An 18,869-nucleotide genomic window follows, 5' to 3' on the forward strand; every position below is an offset into this window, starting at 1 on the left:
ATAATGCATTTCCTATTTTGTTTACTAAGCCAGTGGGACTCGGTATAGCCTGAGATAATATCTCTGCCTAAGACAAAGAAAATTCCAGCTGCTCTGAATTTCTCGGCTGGAATTTATATCATATAAATTCCAGCCGATAGTTTGCCAAAAAGGGATCTGGCTACTACAAGTGGATTTACAAAAATGCTGTCTGTGATCTAATGCTTAATAAATACAGTTTAATGATAATAATGTGAGCTGCTGAGATGAAAATACTTGTAAGGTAAGACCTGGTGCCTTTTCAAATCAGGCATGTTCCCCAGACATCATGGAGCCATGTATACTTTAGAAGGAAAATTAAAGGAAATTTATGCATGTGTGTGGTCCCATATGAATGCTCACCAAAGGGGGACTTCAGCAGAGGAAAATTTTAATAATCAAGTGGATAGGGCAACCTGTTCTGTGTATGCTAGCCAGCATCTTTCCCCAGGTACCCTTGTTATTGCCCAGTGGGCTTATGAACAAAGTGGCCATGATGGCAGGGATGGAAGTTATGCATGGGCTCAGCAACATGGACTTCCACTGACCACTGCCAACTTGGCTGTGGTCACTGCTGAATGCCCAATCTGCCAGCAGGAGACACCAACTTTGAGTTCCTGATATGGCATCATTCCCTGGGGTAATCAGTCAGCTACCTGGTTGCAGGTTGATTACATGGGACCACTTTCGTCAGGAAAGGTCAGTACTTTGTTCTTACTGGGATAGACACTCTGCATACAGATTTGCATACAGCATTGCTTCTGATCAAGTAACTCATCTCAAAGAAAAATGAGTATGGCAATGGAGCCATGCTCATGGAATTTACTGGTCTTCCCATGTTCACTATCCTGAAGCAGCTGGCTTGATAGAGTGGTAGGATGCCATTTGAAAACTAAGTTACCACACCAGTTAGGTGGCAGTTCCTTGCAGAGCTGAGGCAAGGTTCTCTTGAGGGCTGTATATGCTCTGATATCAGCATACAATATATGATGCTGTTTTTTCCATAGTCAGGGTCCATGGGCTCAGGTATCAAGGGGTGGAATGGGAGTGGCACTACTCACCATTACCTGTAGTAACCCACTAGCAAAATTTTTGCTATCTGTTCCTGTAACTTTATGTTTTGCTGGCCTAGAGGTCTTAATTCCAGAGGGGGGAATGCTTCTACCAGGAGACACAATGTTTCCATTAAACTGGAAGTTAAGAAATGTCCACTGTGAAGTCCTCATGCCTCTGACTCAGCAGGCAAAACAGGAAGTTCTTGTGCTGGCTGGAGTGATTGGTCCTGATTATCAAGGAGAACTTGGACTGCTTTTCTACAATGGAGGTAAGGAAGAGTATGTCTGGAATAAAGGAGATCCCTTAGATTGTCTCTTAGTATTACCATGCCCTGTAAATATGGTCAACTACAGCAACCCCGTCCAAGTAGGACTGATGGCCTAGACCCTTCAGGAATGAATGATCACCCTGCCAGGTAATGAGCCATGACTAGCTGAGATGCTTGGCGAAGGCGAAGAGAATACAGGATGTCTGGTAGAAGAAGGTAGCTATAAATATCAGCTACAACCACATGACCAGTTACAAAAATGAGGACTGTAATTGTTATGAGTATTTCCTCCGTATTTCTTATGAATACGTTTGTGTATGTGTATAATATCTTTTTTCTTTCCTATATTATTCCCTTATCATGTAAGGTAAGATATATTGACTTGATATCAGTATTTAAATATTGTTGATTTTACGTCATAGTATTTAAATTATTGGATGTCGGGAGAAGAGTAAACATCACTCAAGGACTTTACCTCTTTTTCTGGGAAAGGTATTAGTGCGTTTTTAGTTGTATGTAGGATAGTTGTATCATGTTAGATGGAATTATGACCTTGTTATTGTTTTTATCTGGAGATTAAGTATGGTTTAAGGAGATGCATATAGTTGCCAAGTTGACAGCTGGTGGGCTTGTGATAGTTAATTTTATGTGTCAACTTGACTGGGATAAGGGATGCCAGATAGCAGGTAAAACAGTGTTTCTGGTGTGTCAGTGAGGGTGCCTCCGGAAGAGATTAACATTTGAATTAGTAGACTGAGTAAAGGTTGCCCTCCTCCATGTAGGTGGGCATCATCCAATCTGTTGAGAGCCTGAATAGAACAAAAAGGCAGAGGAAGGGTAGTTTCACTCTCTCTGCTTGAGCTGAGACATCCATCTTCTGCCCTCTGACATCAGCGCTCCTGGTTCTTGGGCTTTTGGACTCAGACCAGGACTTACACCATCAGCCCCCTCACTCTCAGGTCTTTAGACTCAGAGTGAATTATACCATTGACTTTCTTGGGTCTCCAACTTGCCGATGGCAGATCTTCTCAGTCTTTATAATCATTTGAGCCAGTTCCTCATAATTAATCTTCTTTTACATATCTGTTATATCCTATTGGTTCTGTTTCTCTGGAGAACCCTGACTAATACAGTGTGTGTGTCTATGTGTCTATAGAGCTAGTATTTGATATAGAAAAGAATCCACTGAGAAGCATAGAAATAAAATGTAAACAAAGAATAAAGAGTAATTAGAGAATAAAAACTTATTACCCAGTCAGATTTCATAGAATCGGAAATCTAATAAAAAGGCATTTGAATCAAAAGAACCTGAGTACAACCTAAGCATTGAAAATAAGGGAAAAATGTCCTCCCCCCCCTTTTGTTTTTCATTCCCTCTATACACTTTCCTGATGATTTCACTCACTTCCAGAGCTTCAGCCCAGATGTCAGTGTATAAACGTGGACTAGAAGAGAAACTTTTAGCAAAAGTTTACCAGATAACATTCTATGAAAGACCTGAGCTCTGCACAGGCAGCTGCCTCTAGACATCTTACGTGGATACTCTGGTTCCTCAGACTCAGTGCACCCCAACCTGTACCCATCACTTCCCCTTGCAAACCTGTGCCTCAGTGCCATCACCATCCAGCCAGTCTCCCACAATAAGCCCCAGATTCACCCTTTTCCCCTCCTTTCCATTTACTCCTCATATTTGATTGTCCATTGACTCCTGTTGCTTCTACCTCAGAACTGTCTTTTGAATGCAAGCCTTTGTCCTCTGCCTCCCTTCCCCCTGCCTTAGTTCAGACTCTTATCAACAGATTCCAACAGGTCTGTGCTTCTCCATTCCTTCTGAATTTCTCTCCATCTGCCATTACTGCTGCCAGAACAGTTCCCCAGTCTGCAGACCACTGGTGATGCTCAAACTCCTCATCATGTCAAAAAGGCCCCTCACAGCCAGGTCCCAACACACCTCTCCTGTGACAACCACTCACTCTTCCCAAAGCCCAGCTCTTGGGAATTCTTAACCATTCCCCCAATATGCCAGGCTCCTTTTCACTCCTTTGTATCTGCAACTCCCCCTGCTTGGAATTCCTCTATTCCTTCTTCCTGCATTCTCCTTGAAGCCACCTCCAAACAGGTGACAATCTTGGTTACTGGTTAAGACTAGGGGCTATGGAGACAGATAGTCTGGGTTGGAATCCTCCACCAACTTGCAGTGTGATCTCAGGCAAGTCACTTAACTTCCCTTGTCTTAGGTTCCATGTCCATAACATGGGAAGATCAATAATGATACCTATATCTTAAGACTGTTATGAGAGTTAAATGATAAAATATATGTAGCAGGACTCCACATCCCTTCTTAGAACAGTAAATGTGTAATAAATGTTAGATACTATGACCAAAATTTCTCAAGGCAGAGTTAGTTCTTCCCACTTCTTGGATCTCTAAAGATGAGGGCTCTGGTATCTGGAAAGTTTGCTCAGAAGGACAAGTGATGTCCTGAGTTCCGAGGAAATTACTAGGGGAGTTTTCATAGTTAGAGCAAGGAAAATCATTCTTTATTTCTTCAGAGTCCTAGGCACTGGGGATACAAAGTGACCAGTTTGTTGAATAAGCCTGTTGGAACTAAAGTGCAAAATTATATTTTTCTTCCCTCCATTTTTAAAACTTTCTCAGCCACTGGATAAGAACCCATCAAGTCCTATAGATATTCTCTTCACTCTTGAGTAATTGACATTCTCTAACCTAAGTCACAAACTCTGTCTCAATTCAGTCGAATTTCCAGTCTAAGACATGATTAAAGCTTTAAACTTGATTTAATGCTATTTCGTTTCTTTGCTCCAGCTCTGCCTGCTTTAGGCTAAAAGCCTACAGTGGGAAAGTGAGTGTGGTGTTGGATAATGATACACAAAACACAGACCTGTTTTTCAAGCTCACTGTCTTTTGTGGGGACAGACGAATGGTAGATTGGATTACAGTGTGACATATGCTGTAATAGAGGTATGCTTATGGGCGTAGCAAAGCAGAAGAAGGGTGCTGAAATCAAGCTGTGACATGAGGAAGGCTTCCTATAAGAGATGAAACATGACCAAAGCTCAGTTTCGCAAGACTGGCAACAGTTTCCAATAGAGGAAGTAGCAGGTGCAAGGCAGGAAAAGGATCATGAACCTAAGGATCACTTGCCAAAGGGATTGCGTTTGCCATAGATCCCAAGGGAGTTACTTTTGCCAGCTGTGCTACTAAAATGTATATGACCACACAATGTAGGCGTGGAATGTGGTTTAGATATGGATTAGATTAGATATGGAAAATATTGTGGGTTGATATTTTGGGTTCTCTGATTTACTAGCTGCCTGATCTTGGGAAAGTCGTTGAACCTCTTTGAGCCCTAGTTTCTTCACCCAAAATGGAGAGATTGTTACTCACCTCAAAGTGTATAAATTTAAATGACGAACTACATATGCAGAGTTCTTTGTACTATCCTATTGGTTCTGTTTCTCTGGAGAACCTTGACTAATCCAGTGTATGTTTCTGTGTGTATATGTCTGTGTGTCTATGGAGTTAGTACTTACTTAGTTTGGGCTTAATAATTGTTAGGTCATTTACTGAAACTATCTCCACTCCCTGCTTTTAATTTATATTGAGGACAGATTGGAGGAGCAGAAATTTTATGGCAAACTCAAGAATAGCATTTCTAGATATTGAGACAGCATGGACCTGAATTAGCAAATTGGTAGTGGGATGGGAGAAAAACCACATATAGTTGGAAACAGTGCCCTAAAAGAAATAGACTAGCTATGTCTGTTGTCATTGTTAATTTTCAATTACATTTTTATTTGCCCACTCGCTGATTATGCTTGTTTGTCTGGCTTCAGGATCCATCATCTTTATCGTATTTGAATGTAGCCTTGTACACAATTTGAGATCCTCAAAGAGAAGTTATTTCTATCAAAAAATGATTTGTACATTAAAATAAGCTGCCACCTGGGAGATTATAACCTAGAGGCATCATTGCTTTATTAGCTGAGCCCAAAATTGTTGGAGTAAGATTACCTCAGATGAAGAGGTGGCATATGATTCTTAATTGCGTTTGATTTCTAACACAGCTTATTTTGGTTTAACTAAAATACATGTCCATTTGTTTGAAGTACTCTGCCTAGAAAGGTGGGGCTATGAAGTCAATGCAAATAGAGGAGAATCATCAAAAGAAATATGGTGGAAATGGCACCAGAGGAATCAGAAAACCTGGGTTTGTTTCTGGCTCTGTCACTGACTAGTTGGGTAACTGGAAAGGTTGCTTGTAGGATAAATAAATATGATAAGATGAATATGGGGCCTGAATGGTGAAGTAACTGATAATGTATTTCCTTTTGTATCCCCCCTCTTATCTCTTTCTTTACTTCATTATCTTTTACCTGTTCAAACCACTAAGGCTCAACTGTTACCAGAGGTTCACCTGGGTATGAAAGAATTTTGTAAGAGTGAGGGTGATATGCCAACATGAGTGTGTCGATATGATTATATTACTGGTTCTTTCTTTTTGTGACCTTCTTTCTGTTGTTAATGCCAAACCAGAATTTCTTTTAGTGACTTTCATCTAGAAACTATTATTATTCTTAGTGAAAAGTCTTTCACATAATTCATATCATTTAAAAAATCATGAATATTTACCCATATTATTCATATTTACTAATAACACTTCTAATGCTTTTGATGACAGAGTAGCTTAAAGCAGGTCAATATTTCAGGCTAATTATTTGTGTGTTACCTGTTGCTGAATTTCTTCAGCAAATAGTACCATTCTTGGTTTGTGACTTAGATGACAGTAGAGAGTCAATCACTAATGTGAATTGAATGTGAAAATCAGGACTTGTTTGTTTCCTGGTTGATTGCTTTAATTCTGATTTGATTTCTTCACACCAAAGGAAGTGAACATGTAGTAATCCAGGTGGAAATTTAATATCCTGTCTATGCAGTACAAAATTGGAGTGGGAAACTGAAGCTTTTTGCAAAATATTCTATATCAATATCATGCCAAAAATGTTTTTTATTGAATGTCTAGAAATATGGTCCTGTTGTAAGATTTAGTACACAAAGAGTTGTCCCAACCCAAACCTGTGCTTTCAAAAAACATATTTTCATGCTATGAGCTTAAGAGAAAGAAGAGGGAGGCTTTCTAGCTAACAGTAGTAGCTGAGGTACTGTGGCATTTTAAACAAACTTGAATGTCCGCCAGTTGCTCAATAAATCCTCTTCGTTTACTTTCACCAAATGCACAGGAGGTTGGGACATGACACTGAGTTAATTATGGGTGCAGGACTTTCCAGAATAACACTGGGTTGAAGACAGGTTGACATTTTCAGTAATGCCATGGGTCAGAAAGGTAAGCTAATTTGGGCTCACGTAAATCTGGAAAGCAGCTTTATGTTTAACCCAGTAGAAGGAAAGAAACAATCCTTACAGTCCATTGCAACACTGCCTTGGAAGGGTCCTAAAGGCCATCTCGTTTAAACTGCAACACTTGTGATCAGGTTGGTTGGATCTAGAACGTCACAGAGTGCTTGACCTTCAGGGCCTGGGCTGGTCACAGAGCTGAAGAACAATTTTGACTCAACCAGTCCCAGAGTGCCAGATGAATCTGCTCAGTGGCCAATTCCCTATCTTCACAGTGCACATGTGAATACTCACCTGTGTGCATGCCCCCAAGTGAACACATACACACGCACACACACCATGGTGTGCAAAGGAAAGGCTTGAGAATAAGACCAAGAAAGCTTGTGTTTTTTATCCCTTTTCTGTTACTTAATAGCTATGTGGTCTAGAGCAAATCACGCTGGATAACTGCCTTTTGCCTCTCTGGATGTCCTATCTACCCTTCTCTAACCTGCTCTCTGTCCCAGGGGGCTGACTTTTAGGGACTATATCAGAAGGCTTCCTAGTCTTCTGGTTTCCTGTTGGGTTTGGTAAATGCTGAGCCCCAGCAGGAGGCTGGAGGGAGAGATAACAGTGAGCTTGGATGTTTCTCTGTGAGCTCACCTTGGGCTGACTTTGTCCCTCAACCAAAGGTCATAACTGCCCTTGGGCATATTATCCTTGTGTGACCCTCCCTGCTGTCCCTCTTTATCCCTCACCCACATAGTCCCTACCTACCTTACAAGCTGAGGATTTTCCCTTGATAAATAGTCTCTTTACTAATCTCTCTTTGAATTATGTTAATTTGGTTTAATTTATGTTATTTGGTTTATTAACATAATTATGTTAATAATTATAATAATTATTTTAACATAATTATGTTAATTATGTTAATTTGGTACCAACTGTTTCCTCCTGGCACCCTGACATGTTTTGTTTTGTTTTGTTTTTTTCGGTACGCGGGCCTCTCACTGTTGTGGCCTCTCCCATTGCGGAGCACAGGCTCCGGACGCGCAGGCTCAGCGGACATGGCTCACGGGCCCAGCCGCTCTGTGGCATGTGGGATCTTCCCGGACTGGGGCACGAACCCGTGTCCCCTCGTCAGGCGGACTCTCAACCACTGTGCCACCAGGGAAGCCCCCTGACATGTATATTCAATGGACTATTATGAGAAGATCTCTTAGTTTATGTCACTGTTCATCAAAGAAGGGGCCATGGTGGGTCAGTGATGACTGCCATGAGCTCAGCTAGAGGGAGGTGAGCATAGATGTCCAGAATTAGCTCTTTCACAAGTCTCCTCTGGTTCTAAATGTTCTATGACTCAATGTGTAGGAAACTGAAGGAAGCCTATTACATTTTGGACTTTTATATTTCTATGGGGAATCTGGACTGGGATGATTAGACAAATGTAGTTTAAAGGAAGTTACAAGCAAGGTGTGCCTATGAAAACCAGAGATGAATCCATACACACAGAGTCTTCCTATAAATAGTGCCTTTCAACTATTGTTCATTATTTTCAGTATTGGATTATTTTTCACCAAGTATTGCTTTTTTGTTAAGTGTTAATTCTAGGTCAGTGTTTTCTTATATGTAGCAATATACAGATTATAAAAAATATACAATAGTTAGACAAGCCTTATTTGGCAATATGGCAAAAGTATTTACTACCAATTAGTAGTATTAAAAACCATCCCTAGGGCTCTGGGTATATTCTCTGGATTGCAATTCTTTTTACTTTCCCATCTACCTCTCAAGTTAAAACAGAAACTGCTTATACTCATGAAATTTGCCTGGTAATAATACCCTTGGGCTTTCTCGTAAATTTTCCAAGAGTGTATATATGGTCAGAAAAGCCAAATGTGCCTATTTCAGCCCTCACTGTGGTAAGACTCATGAGATGATTTGAGGTCACCTTTCTCCTGGTAAGGATTTTATCCAGTTTCATTTTCAAAAAGGATCAACGACCAAAACTGCTTACGATCCGCAGCGTGAGTAAAAACTTTAAAGGAATTTTTCTGTTAGAAAAAGTTACTAGAGCATTCCTGTCAAGCTGTCTATCTTTGTGGGATTTGATCATTTGAACATTCAGTAGTTGATAGAATTTGACAGCTGCTGCAGCTGTCTTTTTTTTTTTTTTTTTAAAGATACTCCTTTAAGGGCCTTATATCATGGTTCTCCTCTCAAAACAGTGACCCAGAGCACTTGCCACTTTTGCCCACAGAAGCTAAACCTACTAGTTACTGGGAAAGAATATATTACTTGGCTATAGGATGCTAATAGTAAAGATAATTCTTCTTATCTTTGTTTTCCAAATTCCTTTCACACATGCTTGGTTATGTTATATTTGGGATAATGTAATGAGGTTCTTAGGGAAAGTGCTTTATTTTTAGTTTACAGATGAGAAATCTGAAGCAGAGAACTGTTATTATCAGGCAGCACTAGAACCCTAGATTATTAGTTCATAATAGGCTTTAATTTTCATTTTCATGAGTTATTCATATTTAACATATGCCACATAATTTAACTGTAGGAGAGCATTCCCCATTCATATTTAGGCTCGTAAAAATGGTCTAGTAGTTGAAGATAATACTCTCCACTTTCAAGATACCCAATATTTTTAATGCTATTTTTTCATCTATGTATTCCAACTTGAAGCACCAGTGTGATTTGGTGCTTTGAGACAAGGCACAGACCATTAAATAGGCTTGGGATTTTGTATCCCTCACTAATCCCCTCCCAGCCCCTTTCTGCTTATTTCTTTACCCTGAAGCAAAGGCTGAGATTCTTCTCCACATGAGTCCTGTATTTGGATTTTAGAGCATATGGGTCATAGCACCACAGTAAAAGGAAAATAAAGATTTATACGGATGACTTTGGCAATTCCAACTCTCTTTGTTCCAAAGAACAAAACTTCCTTTGGCATGTTGTGTCAGAGGACTTGCTTGCACTACCTTCATATCCTTTGCAGGAAATGTATATAATTGAGAAGATCTCATCTGGAAAATCTAGAGTAATTATACTAATGAGCTGGACCTGCTGATCCCAGAGATCCTTTCAGGTTTAACAGCCTGGAATTTCAAGTATTAACAAAGAATTTGATCTCCAAATGATTGAGCTATTGTGTGTGAGGCAGAGAGCAAAGGGGTATGAGGAAGGGAGGGTTTCAATGTCCATGTGACCTAAAAAATGAGGATTGAGAGAGATCAATCCCAGCATGAAGGAGCCATGATGAAAAATATTATAGAAGCAAACTTAGAGAAATCACAGATAGTCATAAAGTTGAAGTTTGACTGGGAATGGAGATAATTACATGGAATTGGAACAGAGGAATTGGGAACCAAAATGTTAGCATAGTGCTGCATTCTGGAATCCAAGCATGTGGGTTCAAATCTCAGCTCTGTCCTCAACTGTACATCTGTCCATATATGATTCAGTACCGAACAGCACACACACCTTAGAGCAGTGATTTCCAACCTTATTTGGATATTAGAGCACTAGACTCATCTGGGAGTTTTGAAAAAATGCAGGTGGCTGGGCCCACTTCTGGAACAGTTCAGTCAGAATCAGGGACTTGTTGGGGACTGGGGTGGTGGAGGAGATAGGCTTGAGAGCCTGGTTTGAAAGCCACAGGTTTATAGCCATTATTCTCACATTTTTGTGTGTCAAAATCAACTGGGGTGTTTGTTAAAATAGATTGCTGGGCTCTACGCTCATTGAAAGTGTTCCTGGTGAATTTGAGGTTCTTTCTTTGTCGCGAAAGGATTCGGAGATGCAGTGATAGGTAAGAATCGGATTTATTTAGAAAGAAACACACTCCATAGACAGTGTGGGCCATCTTGGAAGGCAAGAGGCAAGAGGCTTCAAAATATGGGGTGGTTAATTTTTATGGGCTGGGTAATTTCATAGGCTAATGAGTGGGAGGATTATTCCAGTTATTTTGGGGAAGGGGTGGGGATTTCCAGAAATTGGGCCACCTCCCACTTTCTGACCTTTTATGGTTAGCCTCAGAACTGTCATGGCATTGGTGGGTGTGTCACTTAACATGCTAATGTGTCACAATGAGCTTATAATGAGGCTCAAGGTCTAGTGGAAGTCGAATATTCTGCCATCTTGGACCCAGTTGGTTCTCACTAATTTTTGTTATGTACTATGGCTATGTCATTCTTTTAGAGGTTGTGCCCTGCCCCCTTTCCTCCTGTTTCAAAAGTGAACATCATCAGGTCAAATAGTTTGTCCACAGATCAGAGTGTTGCAGGAAGGGACATCTCTTCCAGGGCTCGAGAGTGGTCTCTTAGAGTGTTAGAGTGGGTCTAACACTCAGAAATGAATTGTCCAAGGAGACACATGTGCTGACAGAGACTTTATTGGGAATGGCTGCCTGGGCAGAGAGCAGTAGGGTAAGGGAACCCAGGAGGGCTGCTCTGCCATGTGACTCGCAGTCTCAGCTTTATGGTAATGGGGTTAGTTTCCTGGTTGTCTCTGGCTAATCATTCTGACTCAGGGTCCTTCCTGGTGGCACGTGCATCACTTAGCCAAGATGGATTCCAGTGAGAAGGATTCTGGGAGGTTGGTAGGCATATGGACTGGCATCTCTTCTCTCCTTTTGACCTTTCCCAAATTCTTCTGGTTGGTGGTAGCTTGTTAGTTCCAAGTTCCTTACCGGGACCTCCTGTTTTAAGATAACTCATGCCTGGCCAGGGTGGTTTCAGTCAGTGGTTCCCCTAACAAGAGTTTTCAAATCTATGACTATCCTAAAAATACCTAATACTTGATTTTATTAAATATAAACAATGACACAAGAGGAGCACGAAAAGAAGATGAAGCAGAATAATTCTATGTAAGATGAAAGACAAGTTGAACTCTAGCACATACATGGAATTGAACAGAATTTAATTGTTAGGAATTTTGTGATTAAGGTCCCACACCTTTTCTTTCCCCTCATAAGTCAAATTTGTAGATTGACTCCTCCTGACACCACAGGTCACCTTTTAAATGTTGACTTCAGTTGATTTTCTCAGGTGAGAAATGAATTTTATTAAATATTCTAAGAATATCTCATGTACTAGAAAGAAAAATATGATTCCTATCAGGTGATAAACATTACCATGAAAAGAGACCAGTGTAGATATGAAAAATCTAGTCCTAAAGCATACAGAATACAGTCTGAACAATGTTGTAATGGCAGAATAAATAGAATTCCTGCTTGTTTGCTCTTACTGATGTCTTTTCAGAGGATCTGGAAAGCTTTGTGTGTGGTGTGGTTTTTTTTGTTGGTTCTCTCATTTAATGAGGTGGAGTATTCTCTACTCTAGAGCCTTGTCACACAAGATGTGGTCCACAGACCTGGAAATGTGTTAGAAAAACAGGATATCAGGTTTTTCCATAGACATATAAAATCAGAATTTACATTTTCACAAAATTCCTAGGTGAGTTATGTGCCTTTTTAAGTTTCAGAAGCTGTGCTACAACATTCCAACATTGTAAATCAGGGGTTGTGGGGAAGCAGATCATGGTCTAACAGAGAGCATGAAGATACATTCTCCTAGATACTGCTCCAGTTAAGATATGCGTTGGGTGCAAACAAATAGGCAGAGAAAAAAAAATGTTAAAGAAGAAAAACCATAGTTCATTGTCCTCCATCTGCCTTGCCTACATAGTGTAGAAATTTGGGCCTATATTGGTGAGAAAAGTTTCAGAGGATGGTGAGACACTTTCATGGCATTAGCTGAGGCCACTGGCTATCTTGGTTCTAGTTGCTTTATCTTTCCAAGGTGAACCAAGTCCTGACAGAAAAACAGGGGAGTGAATACAAATAATAAAAGCAATCCCATTGTAACTGGTTTTTGAAAGTTTATCCTAATGGATACAAACATGCAAGGGTCTAATTTCTTCTCAGCCAGTGCCTTTGACATTATTCTGTTGAATCTGGCTTTCCTAGATCTTAATAACATCTTTGTCAGATCTCATAGCTTCCAAATAAATTTCAGTTATTAAGTCTAGTCCAGTCCAATATAAAACTTCAATCACACCTACCCCCTCTTCCTAGCTCAGGGTTCATCAGTGGCCTGAGGGGGCATGCAGCACTGGGGGGGGGGGAAGGAGGCCCTCGCTATTAAAGTCCATTTCCCTCCCCTTTTCCTCCTCTGGTGTGTTGGACTAGGGAGGAAGGAGATGGCATGAGAGGGAGAAGATAGAAATAGATGTATGGACACATGTGTAAGCTTTTTAGGTGGACTGTGGGAGGGACCCACTTCATAATTACTCTCATGGAATATCCATCTCCAGCTCAAACTTTTCCCTTGGCCTCCAGATTCCTTCACCATTAGTATATCACATGGCCATAAGCTCCTGCTGCTTCCTGAAGCAACAGAGAGCCCTCCTATTTAGGATGTGAGCTCATAACTCAAGCCTTGCTACTATGTTCCAGTGTTCTCTTGACATATGAGAGACTCATACATCACTCATACATCACACATCATTCACGTACTCAAACATCACCAGACACCACATGGCTTCCGTTCCTTCCTTCACTTTTGCCATCTGTGTTCAACTTTCTTGTCTATTCAGATTAGCAGTAACACTAGGAATGAGATGCTCGTCTCTTTTTCCTGTAGACACCCCCAAATCCTACAAGTGGTCTTTTGGTGGAGCCCTCACTGGACTTTGGTGGATGAGCACTCGCCTTCCTTCCTCCTTCCATGAGGAAAAGCTTCAGTACCCTGATTAGACCTTAGAATCAGTCACGTGTGAGTCTGTGGATCCTCAACCCCTTCTTCCCTTTCTCCCTCTCTACTTTTCTGTTTCTGTCTCGGGGGAGAGTCCTGAGGGATGTTTTGGAGCAACAGAGAGAATATACTCACCTTTTACAAGAACTTGGAGGGGCTGTCCTGCTCCCCAGTTGCTTGTACGTTTATTTAGGAAGTGTGTTACTAGACAATTCTGTGTCCTCAGCTGTGAGGCCTCACTGCCAATTCCAGAATAGTAGGAAAGGTTCTACTCAGCAGACCTTTACATTATAATATACAATATCTATTGATGATTTCCTTTGTACTGATTGTATTAAGCATTTTATGTATTCTATTTCACTTAATCCATATGACAATACCATATGATAGTTCTATTGTTATTCTCATTTGAACAGTTAAACTCTGTAATGGACTTCTGTTATATCTGGTTGCACAAAAATATTTTTAAAAGCCTTCCCATTTTGTAATAATTCCATTGAATTATGTCTTACTATCCTAGTGAGGAAACTAACAGATGAAAACTTTGTTTTTGGAGAAGAATAAGTGATTTAGATTCTACCCACCAGATATACCTGCAAGAGACTTCATGCAGAATTGAGTCACGTGTAGTGAAGAGGCATGGTGCTGAGTTTCCATGTTGCAGCAGGTACTGAGACAGAGAAAGTGTGTTAATCCGTTTGGGCTGCTGTAACAAAATACCACAGGCTGCGTAGCTTATAAACAACAGAAATTTATTTCTTCCAGTTTTGGAGCCTGGAAGTCCAAGATCAGGGTGCCAGGTCAGGTGAAGGCCCTCTTCTGGGTTGCAAACTTCTCATTGTATCCTCACATGGCAGAGAAAGGGCAAGGGATCTCTCTGTAACCTCTTTTATAAGGGCACTAATCCCATTCATGAGGGCCCTGTGGTCATGACCTAAACGCCTCCCAAAGGCCCCAAATCCTAATACCATCACCTTAGGGATTAGGATTTCAACGTACAAATTTTGTGGGGGGACACACACATTTAGACAATTGCACTGAGGAAGGCTCTATTACTGACAGTGATGGTAGCAGCCCCCTGACTTAGGCACTTTCTGATGATGGCAGAGGAAGCAGTTTCCTTCTTGGTAGGTTGGCTCTGAGATGTAGCTCTGGGTGTTCTCCCCAGAAGCTCAGCTTGGATTCTGACTCTTCAGCCTTACAAAGATTCTGTGGACTCCCTCTGTCTTCTCTCTGCTTAAACCAGTAACACAGGGTTTGTTGGCTACAGCAAAGCACCCTGGCCAGGACAACAACATTACCAATATTGCTTCTATTCTTCATATTTGAAGAGGGAAAAACTGTAGACATTAATCTGTTTTATAAAGACAATCCTTAGAAAAATCTGAAAGTCGGGACTAACAATGGTTACAATATTTCTCCACCACTAATAGATATAGCTTTACTCTAATAGTGTTCTATTGAAACTAAGATGCTTATGAGGAAAATGTTTTAGATAACATGAAGACTCACTCTGGGTTCAAAATATCATATTTAAGATTTTGCTTTTGCATTGATTTGCTGCATATGATTCAGCAAATTTGTTTCGCTGAAGCATAGGATCATGGGGTGAAAAATCAGAAGATCTGTTTGAGTTCCGGCACTGCCCTTTATTAGTTATGTGGTCTTAGGCAAGTTTATTAACTGCTTTGAGACTCAGTTTCCTCATTATAAAATTGAAATAATCATCACAGTAGTATTTTCCATCCATTCAAGTTTTCTGGAAGATCAGATAAAAATGTTCTGTGGGCAATGAAAAGCTAAAATAAATAAAATAATAATTATTATAGCTATGGTCTTTTGAATAATCTCTGTGAGTAGAAAATAGTAGAAAATAAATGCCAGATCCATTTATAATTTATTATAATTTAATTTAATATAATCTGGCTTTTCTCTAAAAAGCCGGATTACTAGGAGAAAAAAAGAAAGACATTTTTAGGAAGGCATAGAGAACATATATATTTCTTTGCATGCAAACGTCTTTTTTCTCAAATTACATAAGGCCTCTGATCAGGATATAGCAATTCAGGATCCTAGGAGAGTCAAATACATTTCATCTACAGTTCTAGAAAGGATGGCCAATTTTTTGAATGCTTTATTACCCATGAAAACTTCTTATTCCCCAAATATTATTTGTTCAATTAAATAGAAGAATAGAAGAATAAATAGAAGAGTAAATAGAAGAACAGTAGAAGTCGCCTAGAGGTTCTTAGGTCTCTGGAAAGTTGCTGGGTAGTTGCTAAGTCAAGTCTGTCTTTTGAAGATGGAACACTGGGACCCTGGCACTTGTGTTGTCTAGTGAAAAAGGCCAAGGTCATTTCCATGGGGACTGCCCTTCTCCTGCTCTCTTCCCCACCCCCACCCCCCTTCCTCAAAGGGTAGAGTAGGTTTAATGTGTAAAAGAGCCATGAATTCCTCTTGGGTGTACTGCATTCCCCCCTTCCCATCTGTGCTTCAGGATTACATCATTTTCCTGAGTGTAGAAATCAAAAGGAGCATTTTTCATAATTTGCAAGGGTGGCTATGGTAGGTCAAGTTTGCTATAATAACTTTTCAACTGTGTTCTATCTTCATTTTTACAATCGTTATATGCATAGGATAGCTGGTGATAACTATATTCACTGGCACATGAGACCACTCCCTGTGAGAAAAGCATTTGTAATGGAAGAATAGGCTGCACTTGCCATGCAACTGCTCTCAGCAGAGAGGATCAGATATCAGGAGCACAGGTGGAGAGATGGCAGAAGCCTGAAATCTTCAGTATAATAACTTATTTCACAATACAGTGGTCCCTCCTTTACTGTGGTTTCACTTTCCATGGTTTCAGTTACCCACAGTCAACCATGGTCTAAACTATTAAATGGAAGATTCCAGAAATAAAACATAGATAAGTTATAAAAATTGGGTAGTGTTCTGAGTAGCGTGATGAAATCTGGCACCATCCTGCTCCATCCTGCCTTAGTTATTTGGTAGCCTTCTGGGTTATCAGATCAACTGTAGTGGTATCACAGTGCTTGTATTCAAGTAACCCTTATTTTACTTAAAACTGGCCCCAAAGTACAAGAGTAGGGAGGCTGGCAATGCAGATATTCTCTTACTGTGCCTAATTTATGAATTAAACTTTATCATAGCTATTTATTATAGGAAAAGCACATAGTATATATAGGGTTTGGTACTATCTGTTGTTTCAGACATCCACTGGGGGTCTTCGAACATATCCTCCTGAGGATAAGGGAGGACAACTGTAAACTGACTGATTGGGTTCCCTGAGACTACTGGAGAAAGGGCGGAAAATTCTATACAACTGATAGGATGCCTAAGCATGATGACCCACACAAATATTGGAGTACAGTCAGAGCTTTGAGGAAGGAAAGCTGGAAATTTGGAGAAAGCTTTGGACTTGGAAATGGGATGCAGAAAAAGTTTATTAAGATTTCTGGGGGCAAAGCAGCTTGGTGGAAATGTGCATTCTATTTATTAGAAACCCTTCCCGTAACTAATACTTGAATTGTGCTTTAGAGCATACAAAGAGCTCTTATATACATCAGTTCTCTTTTCATCCTCCCAATCTGTGAAGAAACTATTTTGTTCCCATATTTCTTACAAGGAAACTGAGGCTAAACTTTCTTGTTTAATTTGCTTAAGCTCACACAGCAAGTGAGTGGTGGAGATAGATCATGTGACCTCAGCTTGAGCCCATTCTTTATTACCCCAGCTATCTTGCTGATTACATTGAAGATAATGGTGATGACTTTAATTTTTATTAAATTTTTTTTTAAACATTACAGGGATTCTTTCTTCAGGCTAAGAAACTGAGGCTTATAATGTCAGTTTTGAATTCTGCTTTATAGTTCCAAGGTGAAAAGCTTAGATCCTTTACTCTTTTTCAGATTTCTTGATTAAACAATGATGTTATTTGAAGTTTTCTGATATTTGTCAAATTATTTAGGTCAACACATGGAAACAGCTTCAAGTTTAAAATGACTCTTGTAATCCCTTTCCTGTTTCTCTCCCAAGAATGATTTCCTCTTTCATGATTGGTTGGCCTGTATGTTACTGTAAAAATCAGTTTGGGGAAGGCTAGTTATTTAAAAAAAGTTGATTTTTTGTTTTTACTATAATGGAAAAAATGCTATTTTCAGAAGCATGAATTTAATTGTCTTAGATTACTAGAGTCCCAAAGAACCAACTGTGATAGATATAGCTACTACTGTCAAGTAAGTGATGCTATAAAGGAAAATAAAATTTTGGTAGAAAGATTAAACAATTACAGAGAGAGAAGAATGGGATTTTGTTGCCTAAAGACAATGATATAAACTGAGAAAGAATCCTAGTTGGCCGCCCCCTTGTCAGGAAAGGACATCTGTCTTTGAACATACACATAAGTCATGAAAGTACAGCTCCCCCAGGGAGGGGTAAGATTTTAAGCCTTAGCAGGATTTTAAGTCATAATGTACATAAACTCAACAGTCATTTGTAAGAAAAGGTTTTAACAGGGTTAGAATTAAGGGAGAAAAGCAGGACACGTGACTCTGGACACTTAAAGAGACAGGGTAATAGCATTCCTAGGGTGATAACAGGACTTTGGAAGGGGCCTAGTTCCTGATCTTTCTGAAGACAGTCCAGTAATAATCCTGCTCACTTTCTTATCTAACAAAGACAGGCTTAATATCCTGCAAACAAATTAAGAGATAAAAATATATAACCTTTTATATTACTTCGGTTTCTGATACAGACAGTGTGGCCAGACAGGATGTTTAGCCTAGTTGATTAAAAGCACTGAGCTAATAAGACCCCTAAAAATTATCTGTTCACAGTAAGCTTTGTGTCCTGGAAGAACAGTGCCTGCCTATGCTGAACTGTGCAGTAGACAGAGTTCATCTCGAGTGTCTCTTACTCCCACCTGCCTCCTCTGTCCCTGTTCCCAGAACTTTCCCACACTTTACATTTCCCTAGTGCTCACTCACATGCTCTGGCTCACGGAGACTTCACACCTGGGTCTGCTTCTGGCTGTGTCTCTGCTGCAGCCCTTTCCTTTCTGCCTAGCTTCTATTTAAACTTACATGTCCTTGCTCTCCTGACCCCAAGGCCATGTTTTCTGTTAGATGAGAGTATCTGATAACCCATGCTTTCCCAAACCCAACTTCTAGTGTTCCTCCAGATATCAGTAGATACAACTCAGGGGGATAGAAAAAGAGTTACTTGGCAAAATAAGTTTGTAAAATTCTGCATTCTATACCATCGTCTTAAAGATTCACAATTCTCATTAGCATATTAAGGCTTGGTGAAGTCTTTCAGAAATAAATTTCTGTGATGAATTCAGTATGGAAGAGACTATTATAACAATAAAAACGAAGGTGTAAATTTTT

At 40.0% G+C, this 18,869-nt stretch overlaps 1 pseudogene; it reads left to right on the top strand.

Annotated features, from left to right (window-relative positions):
* The first annotated feature begins 1,173 nt into the window (after positions 1–1,173).
* Positions 1,174–18,869, top strand: part of LOC137220981 (small ribosomal subunit protein eS12-like) — a 93,605-nt pseudogene continuing 75,909 nt past the window's right edge.

This window comes from Pseudorca crassidens, chromosome 3 (genome assembly GCF_039906515.1).
Source record: "Pseudorca crassidens isolate mPseCra1 chromosome 3, mPseCra1.hap1, whole genome shotgun sequence".
Lineage (NCBI taxonomy): Eukaryota > Metazoa > Chordata > Mammalia > Artiodactyla > Delphinidae > Pseudorca > Pseudorca crassidens.